Source organism: Spinacia oleracea, chromosome 1, assembly GCF_020520425.1.
Source record: "Spinacia oleracea cultivar Varoflay chromosome 1, BTI_SOV_V1, whole genome shotgun sequence".
In the NCBI taxonomy this organism is placed as follows: Eukaryota; Viridiplantae; Streptophyta; class Magnoliopsida; order Caryophyllales; family Amaranthaceae; genus Spinacia; species Spinacia oleracea.
This window is the reverse complement of record NC_079487.1, coordinates 36,693,893-36,714,326: the sequence shown is the minus strand read 5'-3', so window position 1 is coordinate 36,714,326 and position 20,434 is coordinate 36,693,893. Positions and strand designations below refer to the sequence as shown.

The following is a 20,434-nucleotide window of genomic DNA, read 5'->3' as shown; positions in this document are numbered from 1 at the left end:
TAATTCGTATCCTAATAGGATTCCAATTCTCTTTCCATACCCCTATAAATATGTGGCCTGGGTTCACAATTTATAACGAGTTTTTTCAAGTATTCAAAGTGAGTTTTTGAGAGAAAAATTCAGTCACACATCTTGCTCAAAAGTGCCGAAAATTCTAGTACCTTAAGGGCGATTCTAGTTGGTCAATCTTAAGGCGGATCCGGACGTGCTGTGGACTATCTACGGAGGGACGACACTTGGAGTCCTAAAGACTTGTTCTTGTTCGGTTCGGGTGCAGCTAGGGAGGGCACGCACCAAAGAGTATGCATCTAAATTATGCTATATGATTATGTGTAAATAATATGTATTCCTAGGTTAATGGTTGTTTCCGCATGATTTATGTAATATCATATGTATCATAACCTTACAGTGGTATCACGAGCCCCTTATTATTTTCATAATCTAATTTGCATGAACATGGTTAAATATTACAAATTTGCAAGAATTAAAAGGGGTGATTAATTTTCGTAATTGTTAATTAATTGCAAATTGCGTTTATTTAATTATACGTACGCAGTTTTTCGGCAGTTTCTTCGTTACTCATCCAAATCGAGTGATTTTTGTGTCAATTCCGCATGTAAAAGGCATTCTAAAATTCGAAGCCTAACTATGACTTTTCGAAGGTTTTAGTTTTTCGAATGCAAAATTTCGTAAATTTAAGATGTTAAATTAAATATTTGCGATTCTTGTTGATAAATCTTGAATTTTTGATTGACCTACTGTATATGTTTAACAAGTTTGAATGCCTAGCCTTGTTAATTATGCAATCTAATTTGTAATTATGATTAATTTGTTGAAAATTAGAATAATTTAGAATTAATTTGATTTTCATAATTAATTATAATTTAATTAGAAACCTATGATTAAAAACCACCATAAAAATTGTAAATTTATGATAAATTTTAAATTTTTATGACCTAGACTTGAATCCATAACAATCGAAAATCAATTGAATAATAAATTTTCGATTTTTTCGCCCTAAAATTATGAAATTAATATTATTTATTAATTTGTCATAAATTTTAAATATAAATTTTAATTTTTTATGCGATTCGTTCATATAACTTGCACGCACAAAGCAATGGACGCTTCGTGTTACCCTTAAGGGGTATTGTATAGTGCGGGCATGCGACGACGAGCAAGGGAGCTCGTCGCTCGTGCGGCACCAATGCAATGAGCAAGGCATGGTGCACGAGCACAAGGCAGCAGCCCTGCCTTGTGTCGTGGGCCACGAGCTATGAACAAATGAGCATGGGCGAAAGGCAAGCCAAGGCAGTTGCGTGTGGGCAGCAAGCGAGCTGCGCCACAACGCGCACTGCCTCGCGCAAGAGCGCGCAGCCTCGCGCGCAGCGAGCGCAAGCTCGCGTGCCACGAGCGCTGCGCCCAGCGTTGCTCGCGCGCACAGCGAGCGATGTCGCGCGCCCAGCGAGCGATGTCGCGCGCACAGCGAGCGATGGCTTGCGCGCACAGCGAGCTATGGAGCGCGCGCAGCGAGCGCTGGCGAGCGCGCAATGCGAGCGATGGCTCGCGTGCGACGAGCGCTGGCGCGCGCTCAGCGAGCACCACAGCGTGCGATGGCTTGCGATGGAAGATGCAGCAGCTATGCGATGAGCGCATGGGCTGCACGCACATGGCCAGCAATGGCTGTGTGCGTACGGCCCATGGGCGTGCAACGCGTAGGGTGTTTGCGTTACGATTAGATCGTTTTGAATGTTTAATTTGAAAATTTCAGTTCACGCAATTTTAATTAATTTTAAAATTAATAATTTGAATTATTTTCTTGGATTTTAATTTTGAATATTATAATTATAATAAATGTTATTTATTCTAATTATTTTACTAAAATTAAAATCATGAATTAATTTAAATACGACTGAAATTAAATTAAATTTTTGGATTCAATTATAAATTGATATGAGCTTTAAATTTTAATTAAATTTGTATGTTTCCGGTTGGACTAGAAATACATTTTTATGTTTAAAATTGGTAAAGCATATGAATTTATTGGTTTAAGTGGGAGCGCTTTTTAGTCATAAACTCTTGATTAGGTCTACAAATCCTTAAGGTTAAAACAACTTGATTAGAATTAATAAGGACTGAATAATTGGTAGATTATTGGTGCCCTTGATTAATTGCTGCAAATGTTTACGTGATGCATAATGTGTTTTACTAACCAGCTATGTGGGCCATTCATGATAATGAATGGGTGAATGGTATATATTGTATATGTACTGTTTTGCAGGTTATGAAGTGACTAGTATGGCCCAAATAGGATAGAAAATATGGTCTGCGTACCATTAATTTGAATGTAATTGGTCTAAAGTACCAAAGTTATTTTTCAATTCAAATATGGTCTGCGAACCATCAAATAGTTGTAATTAGTTATAGCTTATCCTATTTGAAGAAAATGGTGCCTCCCACGGAGATTTTCAAGACGGACTTTGAAGTCAAAGCTTCAAGATGAAGTCGGACCATACTAGATCACAAATATCTTATGCATGTTTTAAGTTATTTATTGTTTTAAATATGTCTTAAAATGCATGAGATCAAAAGCTTGATTATGTTGCATGATTAAGGATTTTAGTTCACTTAAAATCTAACCAACATAGTAAGAGCCTTAAGTTCCAAACTTAAAAATTGAGTTAAAAGGTGCCATGCCAAAATATACACTTGCTTGGATATCCTTTACATCAATCTAGTAATAGTTTTCGCTCAGCGAGGTGTTACTTATTGGTCCTAAAGGGGCAAGGTACACAAATAATTGTGAGTACATGTTAGTTTTGGTGAAACTCAACGATATAAGTAAGGAGTCCTTTTATGTCGTGGCAAATTCGATAGGTTTACCTAATAAGTTCTTAGACGTACCTATCAACCAAGAATAGTTTCTAAACTATTAGCAAAAGGCTTTTGCTTACCTAAGATGTTCTAGGATTAAGTCGACAAACTGTGCTTAGTTCTTCAATGATTTTAGGATCTTGGAATCATTTTATTCACACCTGCCGGAACACATAACTTGAATAAAATGCTTAATAAACATTGAATTATGCATGTATGCTAGAATTTAAGTTTATTAAGAGAAACTGTGAATGGTTATTTATTTGTTTATTCTTTTCAATTGTAGTTTTTAATATGGCAAACAACAATTCATTCAACATTCGATCAATTCTCGAAAAGGAGAAGTTGAACGGGAAAAACTTCCTTGACTGGCAAAGGAACTTGCAAATAGTTCTTATGCAGGAAGAAAAGGAGTATGTCCTAGATGAGGCGATGCCCGAAGCTCCAGGCGACGGGGTCACTCAGGCAGCCCTCAATCGTTGGATTGATGCCAACAAGGATGTGAAATGTCTAATGCTCGCCACCATGAGTGCGGATCTGCAGAAAACGTTCATCAACTCAGATGCTTTCACAATCATCAGTGAGTTGAAGAACATGTTCCAAGATCTGGCTCGAGTCGAAAGATTCGAGACTCATAGGCAAATTCTTGAGACCAAGCTTAAGAAAGGCGAGCCCGTAAGTCCACATGTTCTCAAAATGATTGGACTCATTGAGAATATGAGTCGGCTGGATCAGCAATTTTCTCAGGAAATGGCTATAGACACCATCCTCCATTCTCTTCATAGCGGGTATGATCAGTTCAAACTGAACTACAGTATGAATAGTCTGGACAAAACGCTCACTGAGCTTCACGGTATGCTGAAGACCGCTGAAAAGACGCTCAAAAGTGATAAGCAGGATGTGCTTATGGTGCGTGGGGGCAAGTTCAAGAAATCTGGAAAGAAGAGGAATGCTAAGAAAGGTGGCAACAAGGCCAGCCCAACTAAGCAAACTGGCGCCAAATCTGCAAAGAGGAAGGTCAGTCAACCCACTTCTGAATCCGAATGCTTCTACTGCAAGAAGAAGGGGCATTGGAAGAGAGATTGCTTGAAGCTAAAGGAAGATCAGAAGAACGGAACAGTCGTTCCATCTTCAGGTATTTTCGTTATAGACTGTATACTTGCTAATTCAACTTCTTGGGTATTAGATACTGGTTGTGGCTCACACTTATGTTCCAATCCACAGGGACTAAGAAGAAGTAGAAACTTAAGCAAGGGTGAAGTCGACCTACGAGTGGGAAATGGAGCACGGATTGCTGCATTAGCCGTAGGAACTTACTATTTGTCGTTGCCCTCCGGGCTAGTTTTGGAACTGGAAGAATGTTTCCATGTTCCAAGTCTTACTAAAAACATCATTTCAGTTTCTTGCTTAGATGCTAAGGGATTTTCCTTTATAATAAAAGACAATAGTTGTTCGTTTTATTTTAAAGAGATGTTTTATGGATCTGCTAGATTAGTCAATGGACTTTATTTATTAGATCACGACAAACAAGTATATAACATAAATACCAAAAAGGCCAAAAAGGATGATTCAGATCTCACCTATCTGTGGCATTGTCGATTAGGCCATATAAACTTGAAACGCTTAGAAAGACTTCAAAGGGAAGGAATTCTAGAACCATTTGACTTAGAGGATTATGGTAAATGCGAATCATGTTTACTTGGCAAAATGACAAAGCAACCTTTCTCTAAAGTTGGAGAAAGAGCAAATGAACTATTGGGTTTAATCCATACAGATGTATGTGGACCAATGAGTACAAATGCTAGAGGTGGTTTCAGCTACTTTATCACTTTCACCGATGACTTCAGTAGGTATGGTTATGTCTACCTAATGAAGCATAAGTCTGAATCCTTTGACAAATTCAAGGAATTTCAGAGTGAAGTAGAGAATCAATTAGGCAAGAAGATTAAGGCACTGCGGTCTGATAGAGGCGGTGAATATCTGAGCTATGAATTTGATGACCATCTGAAAGAATGTGGAATTCTATCAGAATTGACTCCTCCTGGAACACCACAATGGAACGGTGTGTCAGAACGGAGGAACAGAACCTTGCTAGACATGGTCAGGTCAATGATGGGTCAGGCCGAACTTCCATTAGAATTTTGGGGACATGCACTAAATACAGCTGCACTCACTATAAATAGAGCTCCGTCTAAAGCTGTCGAAAAGACTCCATACGAATTATGGTTTGGAAAGCCTCCAAATGTGTCTTTTCTTAAGATTTGGGGATGTGAAGTATACGTCAAACGATTAATTTCAGACAAACTTCATCCAAAATCTGACAAATGTATCCTTGTGGGCTATCCAAAGGAAACAAAGGGGTATTACTTCTACAATACATCTGAGAACAAAGTGTTTGTTGCTCGAGATGGTGTCTTTTTGGAGAAGGATCACATTTCCAAAATGACAAGTGGGAGAAAAGTAGACCTCGAAGAAATTCGAGTCGAACAACAAACTCTAGAGAATGCTCAAGATGACATTCAAGATGAAACTCAGAGATCTTTAGAAGAATCTGGTGAGAATCATGGTCAATCTAGAAATGTTACCCCGCGTAGATCGCAAAGATATAGATCTCAACCGGAAAGGTACTTGGGTATTTTGACCAACGAAAGCTATGACGTTCTATTACTTGAAAGTGATGAACCTGCGACTTACAAGCAAGCTATGACGAGCCCTAGCTCCAAGCAATGGCAAGAAGCCATGCAATCTGAATTAGACTCCATGTCTGAAAACCAAGTATGGGATTTGGTCGATTTGCCAGATGGCTACCAAGCCATTGGAAGCAAATGGGTTTTCAAACTGAAAAAGGACAAGGATGGGAAACTTGAAGTTTTCAAAGCTAGATTGGTTGCAAAAGGTTACAGGCAAGTCCACGGTGTGGATTACGATGAAACCTTTTCACCAGTTGCAATGCTAAAGTCTATTCGAATAATGTTAGCAATCGCTGCATATTACGATTACGAAATATGGCAGATGGATGTCAAAACTGCTTTCTTAAACGGCGTTTTAACAGAAACTGTGTTTATGACACAACCTGAAGGTTTTGAGGATCCAAAGAATGCTAAAAAGGTATGCAAGCTAAAGAAATCAATCTACGGATTGAAGCAGGCATCCAGGAGCTGGAATATACGTTTTGATGAAGCAGTCAGTGACTTTGGTTTCATCAAGAATGCGGACGAATCTTGTGTATACAAGAAGGTCAGTGGGAGCAAAATTGCTTTCCTAGTATTATATGTCGACGACATATTGCTTACCGGAAATGACATTCCTATGTTGAACTCTGTCAAGATTTGGCTTGGGAAATGTTTTTCGATGAAGGATCTAGGAGAAGCACAGTACATATTGGGCATCAAGATTTACAGAGATAGATCTAAAAAGATGATTGGACTTAGTCAAAGCAATTATATCAATAAGGTGCTTGATAGGTTCAAGATGGCGGACTCCAAGCGAGGCTACCTACCCATGTCTCATGGAATGACTCTAAGCAAGACTTAGTGCCCAAAAACACTTGATGAGCGTAGACGAATGAATGGGATTCCATATGCATCATTGATTGGTTCAATAATGTATGCTATGATATGTACACGCCCGGATGTTGCGTACGCACTCAGTGCTACGAGCAGATACCAGTCAGACCCAGGAGAGGCGCATTGGACTGCTGCCAAGAACATTCTGAAGTACCTGAAAAGGCACAAAGATGACTTCCTGGTCTATGGTGGAGATGATGAATTAATTGTTAAAGGCTATACGGACGCAAGTTTCCAAACCGACAAAGATGATTTCAGATCACAGTCTGGGTTTGTCTTCTGCCTCAACGGAGGAGCAGTAAGCTGGAAAAGTGCTAAGCAAAGCACCATTGCGGATTCTACAACTGAAGCGGAGTACATTGCTGCACATGAAGCAGCAAAGGAAGCTATATGGCTAAGGAAGTTCATAGGAGAACTTGGTGTAGTCCCCTCCATTAAAGGACCAATAGCCCTGTATTGTGATAATAACGGAGCTATTGCACAGGCAAAAGAGCCTAGACACCACCAGAGAGTCAAGCATGTACTTCGTAGATTTCACCTTCTACGAGAGTTCGTTGAAAGAAAAGAAGTCGAGATAAGCAAAATTGGAACTGATGACAACATATCAGATCCATTAACTAAACCTCTGCCGCAAGCGAAGCACAACTCGCACACTGCAGCTATGGGAATCAAGCATATTGGAGAATGGCTTTGATGTCTCTGTTTAATGTTTTAAAGTTTTAGAGTTTAAATCTTTGTAAAACATTATTGGTTAATCATTCACAATAAATGAAAGGAATTCATTTTTCCATTTAATTTGTGGTTTATTAAATGATGAGTCCCTTCAACTTGACGATATATTCAAGATAGACTGTCAGGACCAGTCCTGTGACTAAGAAATGTCTATCAAGTGAACTTGAATGTCAAAGGTTGAAAATGGTCCCTAATCGGAGTTTTCTATAAAATTGGACGCATAGAAAACGTTAGACGATTAGAATGCAAGATGACTAGTAGTTCTGTTTCTTGAACTATGTGGACATGGCAATGTCATAATCATTTGCATAGATACTTACTTTGGGAAGACTAGTATCGGACAAGACCTATGAAACTTTACTGTAAGAGATGAAAGTCTGTCATAAGTAAATTTCATTAAATTATTAGACACTAAATCCTCAATACCTGAGTGATTTGAGATTACTTGTTTGAGAACTGGTTGCTTTGACGTTGACCAACCGTCGCACCGTAAAAGGAGGCTATAAAGGCAACTCTCAGGTAATCACCTATCAAACGAAGTCTAATCTCAAGATCGCAAGATTGGGATTGTCCTCCCATAAATCGGGATGAGATGCTTAAAATTTGTACAAGGCCACTCGGAGAGCTAGAAACTGTGAAATGCATGGCCGTGCTCGGATGAATCATAGGCTATGATTATCTGTTTATTTGATCAGTTGAACTCTGAAACCGAGGAACACCTCTGGACATAATAAGGATGACAACTCTTACCTTATGTTCAAGAGCAAGCATCGAGCGACAAAGGAATTAGGAAATGCACACTTGTCCCTAAGGACAAGTGGGAGACTAAAGGAAATAATGCCCTTGGTCCAAGTATGCATTCTATGTTAAGTCTAATAAATGCGGTTCAGTATTAATTGACAAGTTAATAATTCAGTGAGATCAAGTGAGCTGAATGCCTAGCTAGAGGCCGCTTCAGTTCAAGTGGAATTAATGATATTTATCCACAGCTTACTCTTGACTGAACCCGTAGGGTCACACAAATAGTACGTAAACGGATCAAGTATCTAATGGCATTAGATACTCTATCTATGAATATTCGGAACCGACGGATCTTGGTTTCAGTGGGAGCTAAGATCGTCACAGGCAAGAAATGAATACTCCGGAAACGATGATATTGCCGGAAACGGAAATATGGATCGTATCGGAAATATAAATATTATCCAAGTCGTAGATGTTGCCGGAAACGGAAACATGGTACGTATCGGAAAATATTATCGGAAATGGAAATATTGCCAGAATCGGAAATATTGCCGGAAACGGAAATATTGCCAGAATCGGAAATATTGCCGGAAACGGAAATATTGTCAGAATCGGAAATATTACCGGAATCGGAAAATAATTCCGGAAACGGAAATATTAAATATTTGTTCGAAACGGAAATTAATTCCGGAATCGGAAATATTAAATATTGTTCGTATCGGAAATGAATTCCGGAATCGGAAATTTAATCGGAAGCGCATCGTACGAATAAGCATCGGACGAGGCCTGCCGGACGAGGCCCAGCACGAAGCCAGACCATCGCCCAGCAAGCCAAGCGCACCGCACAAACAGCAAGGCCAGGCCCAGCAGGCTGCGCGCAGCGCGCAGCGCGCACAGCGCGCACAGCACGCGCAGCGCGCACAACGCGCGCAGCGCGCAGCGCGCGCGGGCGCTGAGTGGGCTGCTGCTCGCGCGCACGCATGAGGCCCATCGTGGCTGTCGTGCGTGTGTATGCAAGTGTTTGTGTTCGTGCACGTTTCCTAAAACATGCAGAGTTCGGTTAATGATTAAATTCCTAATTCTATTTGATAAATTAATTAAATTAGAGTTCTTGTAGGATTCTAGGTTTGATTAATTTGTATCTGAATAGGATTTCGATTCCCTTTCCATACCGCTATAAATATGAGGCTAGGGCTCACAATTTATAACACAAGTTTCAAAGTATTCAAAGTGAGTTTTTGAGAGAAAATTCAAACACACATCTTGCTCAAAATTGCCGAAATTTTCTAGTACCTTAAGGGCGATTCTAGTTGGTCAATCTTAAGGCGGATCCGGACGTGCTGTGGACTATCTACGGAGGGGCGACACTTGGAGTCCTAAAGACTTGTTCTTGTTCGGTTCGGGCGCAGCTAGGGAAGGCACGCAACAAAGAGTATGCATCTATTCTATGCTAAATGATTATGTGTAAATAATATGTATTCCTGGGTTTATGGTTTTTTCCGCATGATTTATGAATTGTCATATGAATCATAACCTAACAGTTCTAATACATGTTGTTAGGCCACACAAGCCTACGTCGCACCATAAGTTCAAACATCCCACGGTGCAAGTCTAAAAAATAGAGAGTAAGGCATATTACACTAATGTAGGCACGACCAAGAGCACATGTAAAAGAGGCAAAGACTACTTATCGCCCAAATTCAAAATGCAAGCCACACGACTTCTACATTAAGGATTAAAGGTAGCAAAATATTACCTACCACGGAAGGGATAACTCGCACCTACACGAGCGGAACCCCAAGGCATCTTTCTCGAAAGAACCTACAAAAATCGTACGCCAAAAGGAAGCATCCCAACATGCATGCTTGGAGGCTCCAAGCTACGAAACGACCATAGCAAAATAAAAAATCTCGAAGCAAATGTTTGAACAATCGAAAGGGCACGATGTTTGAGCCCACTTCATGAATGGGCCTGAACCTTATCAAGCTTCTAAGCAAACTATTCAAAATCAATCGTTGCTCAAAAAAAAAAAATGAAACAATTCAAGCAAACTGATTAATGGACCGCACACCACGACCATTCTATGAACGCTCGTTCGCACACACATATCATCTTTTCTAAGTATTGAACATTTACGAACGCGTTCAAAAGAAAAAAAAAAGGAAAACGAACGAACAAGAGGCCAACTGTGTCTTCAAGAAACCTCGCCAGAAATTATTTTCAGCGCCCAGCGCTGGGCGCCGAAATCTTTAACGCCCAGGCATTGGCGCCGAAAATTATCCCAGACCCAAAAAAAAACAGCTCTGACTTCTATAGGGCCCTGTCGTATCCATTCGACTCAAAATTGCCGATTCCTTTACTGAAAGTCGCACCTCACGGCTTTGTTAAGAGTAGCACACCACTACAAAGATCGCTCGCACTTACGAGCACGATCCCAAACACAATCAAGGACATTACAAAATGCGTATCCCCAAGGAACCTCTTTGACAAGAAATGACCGTCAAGCACGAATGCTTGGGGGCTCGAAAGAAAATATATGTTTCAAAAGAGAGTATGCAAAGTTAAAACAATATTCCCAGACTACGCTGTACGAAGTCCCGTGTTTGGATAAACTCAAAAAAATAAAACCGGATTACGACCTCAAAGACAAAGGTCGCCGTTGATACTTACACATAGTCCCCTATTCAAGGACCTTGGTAGTGGCAAAATTGAGCCGTAAAGACTAGCTCAAAACCATGAAGGATGATGACCATAAGACAATGGTCCGTCTAAGCACGTTGTCAACCCACATTCAGGTTGTAACTAAATCCGAGCATCCCTCGAAAGAAAACAAAATTCTTCAAAACACAAAAACAGGCTCGCCCACCTTCAGCGGGCGGGGTCTGCGTCACTAGCCGCGCAGGTCCTTAGTTTTCGAAAAATAAAATCTTCAAATTCAAAATAGGCTCGCCATCTTCAGCCGGCGGGGTCTACGTCACAAACCACGTAGATCCTTATTTTCAAAAAGCACAAACAAATTTCAAAATAGATTCGTCCACTTCTATCGGACGGGGTGTCCACCCTTAGCGGACAGGCTCGCCATCTTCAGCCGGCGGGGTCTACGTCACAAACCACGTAGGTCCTTATTTTCAAATTTCAAAAACAGATTCGTCCACTTCTATCGGACGGGGTGTCCACCCTTAGCGGACAGGCTCGCCATCTTTAGCCGGCGGGGTCTGCACCACTAACCGCGCAGGTCCTTAGTCGCTGCAGCGATAACTTTTTCTGGTTTTCCGTTTTTCCAAAAAGAACGATGTGAGTAGCTTTTGGTTTTCCGTTTTTCCAAAAAAGAACGATGTGAGTAGCTTTTGGTTTTCTGTTTTTTCCAAAAAGAACGATGTGAGTAGCTTTTGGTTTTCCGTTTTTCCCAAAAAAGAACGATGTGAGTAGCTTTTGGTTTTCCGTTTTTCCAAAAAAAAAAGAACGATGTGAGTAGCTTTTGGTTTTCCGTTTTTCCAAAAAAGTGATGTGAGTAGTTTTCCCTTTTTTCAAAAATTAAAGGATTGGTTTTCCGTTTTTTCCAAAAAAAAAAAAAAAAGAACGATGTGCTGGATTTTCCTTCGTTTTACGTCCCATAAAAACAAGGGGGTTTTCTCGTTTAGCTAGCCCTGAAAATGAGAATCTTTAAAAACATTTTTACCTCGTGGTTGGGCTTGGCCAGGCCCAATTACACTTTATAGCTTTGATTTCGAAAACATCTTCTGTAGCTACTCCCAATGACAAAGTAAGGGAGTTTCTACGCACCTTTAGATCCTTCCAATGACAAAGTGAGGAAGTTTCTATACTATCCGTTGACAAATCCCAATGACACGTGAGGGGTATGTCGACACTTCAAGTGATGACCCTTAAGTCAAATGTTATAACTCGGGGGCTCGTGAGACCCTCGCCAAAACAAGTCACCATGGCTTGTGCGACGCACTCCGTCTAATACTTTGACCATCGTCTTACTCCAAGACTCAGTCAAAGTGGGGGCTAACTGTAGACACCTACTTTTGTCCCCATTCCCGAAAGGGAAGGTTCGATGATGAAAACGTACATCTCCACTTGACAACGCATCTCCTATAAAATAACGAATCTCAATTCCCCTTTTCATTTCACCCGAAACCTGCTATTTATAGAAACCTGCTATTTATGGAAACCTGCTAAAAATAGTAACTGCCGTAATGGGTAGTTGTTAAAAGTGGCAATTCATAAAAGATAGAAACCTGTCAGAATTAGGTGTTGCACGCCAACATAAATCCTAAAAGAGATAGAAATTGTAAAAGGAATTCTATTCCTATCGCAGTTCGATAAAAGAGTTAACGTATTAATTAAACTCATAACGAACCTAGAGTTCGTAAAGGGCCCAGACGCATTTCGTCATAAATTGATACGCACCAAATAACTCGGATTAAGTCTCTTAATGAACTCCGTACTCTAGAGTCCAATATGACAAAAAATTCTGCCAGACCCTATTTTCAACGCCCAGCCCTGGGCGCCGAAATCTTTGACGCCCAGAGCTGGGCGCCGAAAATACCTGGGACGGATTCTTTTCCTAATCCGTTTCGTATTCAAATTCCTGAAAATCTATCTTTCTACGCCACTCTTTCCTATAAATAGGGCCTTAAGTTCGACGTGAAAAGGACACAACAACACACAATTATTATTCCGAGTATTGACTCTAAACCCCTAAGCCTAAGCCTAAGCCTCACGCTGCAAAACTGATCACGCGTTCTGTCGCAATCGATCCATAAATCGAACAGAACGTATCCCGTCCCATAATTTGAGATTCGTTAAATAAAAGGAGAAATAGCAAAGTCAAAGTGGTTAGTTTTCTGAGAACCGTGACGCACCTCTCAAGGGTGCGTCGTAATGTGTCCCTTTTCTATGGTTTAATTGCTTTCCTCGCCCTTTTATGAACTGTTAAACTAACTAAAATCTGATTGTTCGATCACGCCTAATAAATATGATATCTTTGGGAAATTGGATTATCATGCTAGGTCCCTTAAAACAATCTAAATCAGATAATCGCGCTCGATCTAGTATTATATGTTGCATATTGTTAAAATCGACTCAGATTAGTTTAATAGTTAACGCATGTCCCTTCAATTATTTATGCTGAGCTAGTAAGGATATCCTGCCTCTGGAGTTATCGAAGAGCGAGTACTCCTCTCGGTAGTTACAGTCCCCCGAACCCTCAATGTCTACCCTGCGGGTGTACGTTGAGCGATCCCCACCACCAGGGATCACAAGGGAACCTACGGCCGTCGTGGTCAAACATAATTGTACTCCCTTTATGTCACGATAACCGGGTTTTGTCAGTTTTTCTCATTGTCGTTAAAAACTGAATGACGACTCCTATATTACTAGTCAATTGGGTGTAAACTCACAGGAAATCCAATTACACTTGATTTGACAAAAAGAAGCGTCACACCCACGAGGGACGAGGTCACGCATTAGCCTCGTGCTTTTTCGACCCCCTCACAGATAGCATGACAAGCCTCCATTCCTTCATGCCCTCCCCCAAAAGCAGCATAAGTTGTTCCGTAAGCAGGAATATCAGCATCTTTTCTTCCTGAGTTTAGTGGATCTTCAATCAATAAATCTTCAGAAGAATCACTGGAAAAACATATTCTGCACAGACCTTCCCAGCAATAGCTTTCAAGGCATCTCCGCTAATAGAAGGCCAACCACTTGGTGTATAAAAATCAGTTTTTATAGTATCACCAATTTTATGCAATGTAATGTCACAAAACTTTTTAGGTGTCTTCTTTCCTTCTTCAATCACATTATCAATATTTGGGACTTTGAACTTTTTCTCTCTAGGGAGGAACTCATTATGATTCTTCCTGTAACAATAGAAAAAAAGGTAAGCCACTGCATTATGTCTGTGCTTCTGAAAGATTATCAGAGGCTCTATCCCTAATGTCTTCTTTCCTTCTTCAATCACATTATCATATTTTATCTTACAACGAATTGACACATACCTTAAGCTAAAGACTTCATTCTTTCAATGACAATCATCTTCACCATCAAAAAATAAAATAGGGAAAACAGTAAATAATTCACCCAGTAACAAGACACTACAAAATCCTACCAAGAAAACATGCACCATATATACAATAAATGTTCGAAGATTTTGAAAGATGATACATCTCCAACAACATATTTTCTCCCATGCTACCATTTGCACCGAAATGGTCAAAGGCTAGTTGTACTCTTACCTAGATTATCTTCCAAGACCCACATTATACATGAGGGAAATGAAGGAAATAATGCCCTTGGTCCAAGTATGCATTCTATGATAAGTCTGATAAATGCGGTTCAGTATTAATTAACAAGTTAATAATTCAGTGAGATCAAGTGAGCTGAATGCCTAGCTAGAGGCCGCTTCAGTTCAAGTGGAATTAATGATATTAATCCACAGCTTACTCTTGACTGAACCCGTAGGGTCACACAAATAGTACGTAAACGGATCAAGTATCTAATGGCATTAGATACTCTATCTATGGATATTCGGAATCGACGGATCTTGGTTTCAGTGGGAGCTGAGATCGTCACAAGCAAGAAATGAATACTCCGGAAACGATGATATTGCCGGAAACGGAAATATGGATCGTATCGGAAATATAAATATTATCCAAGTCGTAGATGTTGCCGGAAACGGAAACATGGTACGTATCGGAAAATATTATCGGAAATGGAAATATTGCCAGAATCGGAAATATTGCCGGAAACGGAAATATTGTCAGAATCGGAAATATTATCGGAATCGGAAAATAATTCCGGAAACGGAAATATTAAATATTTGTTCGAAACGGAAATTAATTCCGGAATCGGAAATATTAAATATTGTTCGTATCGGAAATGAATTCCGGAATCGGAAATTTAATCGGAAGCGTATCGTGCGAATAAGCATCAGACGAGGCCTGCCGGACGAGGGCCCAGCTCGAAGCCAGGCCATCGCCCAGCAAGCCAAACGCGCGCCACAAGCCCAGCCAAGGCAGCGCCCAGGCCTACCGCAAGGCAGGCCCAGCGCGCGCCAAGGCCGCGGCTGCGTGGGCCTCGCTGCGTGGGCTGCTGCTCGCACGCACGAGCATGGGCGGCCCATCGTGGCTGCCGTGTGTGTGTGTGTGAGTTTGTGTTCATGCACGATTCCTAAAACGTGCAGAGTTCGGTTAATGATTAAATTCCTAATTCTATTTGATAAATTAATTAATTAGAGTTCTTGTAGGATTCTAAGTTTAATTAATTCGTATCCTAATAGGATTCCAATTCTCTTTCCATACCCCTATAAATATGTGGCCTGGGTTCACAATTTATAACGAGTTTTTTCAAGTATTCAAAGTGAGTTTTTGAGAGAAAAATTCAGTCACACATCTTGCTCAAAAGTGCCGAAAATTCTAGTACCTTAAGGGCGATTCTAGTTGGTCAATCTTAAGGCGGATCCGGACGTGCTGTGGACTATCTACGGAGGGACGACACTTGGAGTCCTAAAGACTTGTTCTTGTTCGGTTCGGGTGCAGCTAGGGAGGGCACGCACCAAAGAGTATGCATCTAAATTATGCTATATGATTATGTGTAAATAATATGTATTCCTAGGTTAATGGTTGTTTCCGCATGATTTATGTAATATCATATGTATCATAACCTTACAGTGGTATCACGAGCCCCTTATTATTTTCATAATCTAATTTGCATGAACATGGTTAAATATTACAAATTTGCAAGAATTAAAAGGGGTGATTAATTTTCGTAATTGTTAATTAATTGCAAATTGCGTTTATTTAATTATACGTACGCAGTTTTTCGGCAGTTTCTTCGTTACTCATCCAAATCGAGTGATTTTTGTGTCAATTCCGCATGTAAAAGGCATTCTAAAATTCGAAGCCTAACTATGACTTTTCGAAGGTTTTAGTTTTTCGAATGCAAAATTTCGTAAATTTAAGATGTTAAATTAAATATTTGCGATTCTTGTTGATAAATCTTGAATTTTTGATTGACCTACTGTATATGTTTAACAAGTTTGAATGCCTAGCCTTGTTAATTATGCAATCTAATTTGTAATTATGATTAATTTGTTGAAAATTAGAATAATTTAGAATTAATTTGATTTTCATAATTAATTATAATTTAATTAGAAACCTATGATTAAAAACCACCATAAAAATTGTAAATTTATGATAAATTTTAAATTTTTATGACCTAGACTTGAATCCATAACAATCGAAAATCAATTGAATAATAAATTTTCGATTTTTCGCCCTAAAATTATGAAATTAATATTATTTATTAATTTGTCATAAATTTTAAATATAAATTTTAATTTTTTATGCGATTCGTTCATATAACTTGCACGCACAAAGCAATGGACGCTTCGTGTTACCCTTAAGGGGTATTGTATAGTGCGGGCATGCGACGACGAGCAAGGGAGCTCGTCGCCCGTGCGGCACCAATGCAATGAGCAAGGCATGGTGCACGAGCACAAGGCAGCAGCCCTGCCTTGTGTCGTGGGCCACGAGCTATGAACAAATGAGCATGGGCGAAAGGCAAGCCAAGGCAGTTGCGTGTGGGCAGCAAGCGAGCTGCGCCACAACGCGCACTGCCTCGCGCAAGAGCGCGCAGCCTCGCGCGCAGCGAGCGCAAGCTCGCGTGCCACGAGCGCTGCGCCCAGCGTTGCTCGCGCGCACAGCGAGCGATGTCGCGCGCCCAGCGAGCGATGTCGCGCGCACAGCGAGCGATGTCGCGCGCACAGCAAGCGATGGCTTGCGCGCACAGCGAGCTATGGAGCGCGCGCAGCGAGCGCTGGCGAGCGCGCAATGCGAGCGATGGCTCGCGTGCGACGAGCGCTGGCGCGCGCTCAGCGAGCACCACATCGTGCGATGGCTTGCGATGGAAGATGCAGCAGCTATGCGATGAGCGCATGGGCTGCGCGCACATGGCCAGCAATGGCTGTGTGCGTGCGGCCCATGGGCGTGCAATGCGTAGGGTGTTTGCGTTACGATTAGATCGTTTTGAATGTTTAATTTGAAAATTTTAGTTCACGTAATTTTAATTAATTTTAAAATTAATAATTTAAATTATTTTCTTGGATTTTGATTTTGAATATTGTAATTATAATAAATTTTATTTATTCTAATTATTTTACTAAAATTAAAATCATGAATTAATTTAAATACGACTGAAATTAAATTAAACTTTTGGATTCAATTATAAATTTATATGAGCTTTAAATTTTAATTAAATTTGTATGTTTCCGGTTAGACTAGAAATACATTTTTATGTTTAAAATTAGTAAAGCATATGAATTTATTGGTTTAAGTGGGAGCCCTTTTAGTCATAAACTCTTGATTAGGTCTACAAATCCTTAAGGTTAAAACAACTTGATTAGAATTAATAAGGACTGAATAATTGGTAGATTATTGGTGCCCTTGATTAATTGCTGCAAATGTTTACGTGATGCATAATGTGTTTTACTAACCAGCTATGTGGGCCATTCATGATAATGAATGGGTGAATGGTATACATTGTATATGTACTGTTTTGCAGGTTATGAAGTGACTAGTATGGCCCAAATAGGATAGAAAATATGGTCTGCGTACCATTAATTTGAATGTAATTGGTCTAATGTACCAAAGTTATTTTTCAATTCAAATATGGTATGCGAACCATCAAATAGTTGTAATTAGTTATAGCTTATCCTATTTGAAGAAAATGGTGCCTCCCACGGAGATTTTCAAGACAGACTTTGAAGTCAAAGCTTCAAGATGAAGTCGGGCCATACTAGATCACATTTATCTTATGCATGTTTTAAGTTATTTATTGCTTTTAAATATGTCTTAAGATGCATGAGATCAAAAGCTTGATTATGTTGCATGATTAAGGATTTTAGTTCACTTAAAATCTAACCAACATAGTAAGAGCCTTAAGTTCCAAACTTAAAAATTGAGTTAAAAGGTGCCATGCCAAAATATACACTTGCTTGGATATCCTTTACATCAATCTAGTAATAGTTTTCGCTCAGCGAGGTGTTACTTATTGGTCCTAAAGGGGCAAGGTACACAAATAATTGTGAGTACATGTTAGTTTTGGTGAAACTCAACGATATAAGTAAGGAGTCCTTTTATGTCGTGGCAAAATCGATAGGTTTACCTAATAAGTTCTTAGACGTACCTATCAACCAAGAATAGTTTCTAGACTATTAGCAAAAGGCTTTTGCTTACCTAAGATGTTCTAGGATTAAGTCGACAAACTGTGCTTAGTTCTTCAATGATTTTAGGATCTTGGAATCATTTTATTCACACCTGCCGGAACACATAACTTGAATAAAATGCTTAATAAACATTGAATTATGCATGTATGCTAGAATTTAAGTTTATTAAGAGAAACTGTGAATGGTTATTTATTTGTTTATTCTTTTCAATTGTAGTTTTAATATGGCAAACAACAATCAAAGCATCATCATGGGTTCTGAGCTTATGGTCAAGCTGAACCTGACAAATTTTCTTGAATGGGAAGCTAAGCTAGTTGAAATAGTCAAACTCAATGGACTTGAGTATGTACTGTCACATCCCATGCCAAGCTACTATGCCAGAGACATGACCCTGAGAGATTTTACGCCTGGGATGCGGATCTCAAAAAGGTTATGAGTCTCATGCTGAACAATATCCCTGATGATTGGGCTAAAAGGTTTGTAGCCTATGAACCTTTTACGCTCATCAAGAATCTGAGGGATATCTGTCGTGGAAGTACGGAGGACAGGGACCTGAACGTCCATGAGTTGATTGAATCAATGTCTGGTCTAAAGGTTAGTTCTCCCAACAGGTGTTATAGGATGGAGGTCCAAGAAACACATGTTCAGCTCCTTCGCACTAAACAGAGGGTAGGCGTCCCACTGAGGTTCCATGTGGATCTTATGTGTTCATACTTTGATCGCCTAAGTCTACTAGGAACACCAATAAGCGAAAGGATGGCAGTCTCTGTCTTGCTCAATTCACTACACAGTGGGTTTGGTCGCTTCAAGCAACTATACCTAAAGTGAACCAAGAGAAGAAACAGTTGCAGAATTTGTTCACCTTGTCAAAAAGGATGAAATAATACTGGACTGTGAAGCCAAAGATTTACTCAAGGCTAGAAAGAGACCGTTCAAGAAAGGTGGAAAGTCCAAGGGCAATGCTAAATCAAAGCAGGACAAGTCCACATCAAGCTGTCTTTATTGTGATGGAATAGGCCATTACAAAAGAGAATGTCCAAAGCTAAAGGAAGATCAGAAGAACGGAACAGTCGTTCCATCTTCAGGTATTTTCGTTATAGACTGTATACTTGCTAATTCAACTTCTTGGGTATTAGATACAGGTTGTGGCTCACACTTATGTTCCAATCCACAGGGACTAAGAAGAAGTAGAAAGTTATGCAAGGGTGAAGTCGACCTACGAGTGGGAAATGGAGCACGGATTGCTGCATTAGCTGTAGGAACTTACTATTTGTCGTTGCCCTCCGGGCTAGTTTTGGAACTGGAAGATTGTTTCCATGTTCCAAGTCTTACTAAAAACATCATTTCAGTTTCTTGCTTAGATGCTAAGGGATTTTCCTTTTTAATAAAAGACAATAGTTGTTCGTTTTATTTTAAAGAGATGTTTTATGGATCTGCTAGATTAGTCAATGGACTTTATTTATTAGATCACGACAAACAAGTATATAACATAAATACCAAAAAGGCCAAAAAGGATGATTCAGATCTCACCTATCTGTGGCATTGTCGATTAGGCCATATAAACTTGAAACGCTTAGAAAGACTTCAAAAGGAAGGAATTCTAGAACCATTTGACTTAAAGGATTATGGTAAATGCGAATCATGTTTACTTGGCAAAATGACAAAGCAACCTTTCTCTAAAGTTGGAGGAAGAGCAAATGAACTGTTGGGATTAATCCATACAGATGTATGTGGACCAATGAGTACAAATGCTAGAGGTGGTTTCAGCTACTTTATCACTTTCACTGATGACTTCAGTAGGTATGGTTATGTCTACCTAATGAAGCATAAGTCTGAATCCTTTGACAAATTCAAGGGATTTCAGAGTGAAGTAGAGAATCAATTAGGCAAGAAGATTAAGGCACTGCGGTCTGATAGAGGCGGTGAATATCTGAGCTATGAATTTGATGACCATCTGAAAGAATGTGGAATTCAATCAGAATTGACTCCTCCTGGAACACCACAATGGAACGGTGTGTCAGAACGGAGGAACAGAACCTTGCTAGACATGGTCAGGTCAATGATGGGTCAGGCCGAACTTCCATTAGAATTTTGGGGACATGCACTAAATACAGCTGCACTCACTATAAATAGAGCTCCGTCTAAAGCTGTCGAAAAGACTCCATACGAATTATGGTTTGGAAAGCCTCCAAATGTGTCTTTTCTTAAGATTTGGGGATGTGAAGTATACGTCAAACGATTAATTTCAGACAAACTTCATCCAAAATCTGACAAATGTATCCTTGTGGGC

At 39.9% G+C, this 20,434-nt stretch overlaps 1 pseudogene; it reads right to left on the bottom strand.

The window, feature by feature from the left end:
- Positions 1-20,434, bottom strand: part of LOC110778175 (DNA polymerase I A, chloroplastic/mitochondrial-like) — a 97,091-nt pseudogene that overhangs the window by 52,393 nt on the left and 24,264 nt on the right.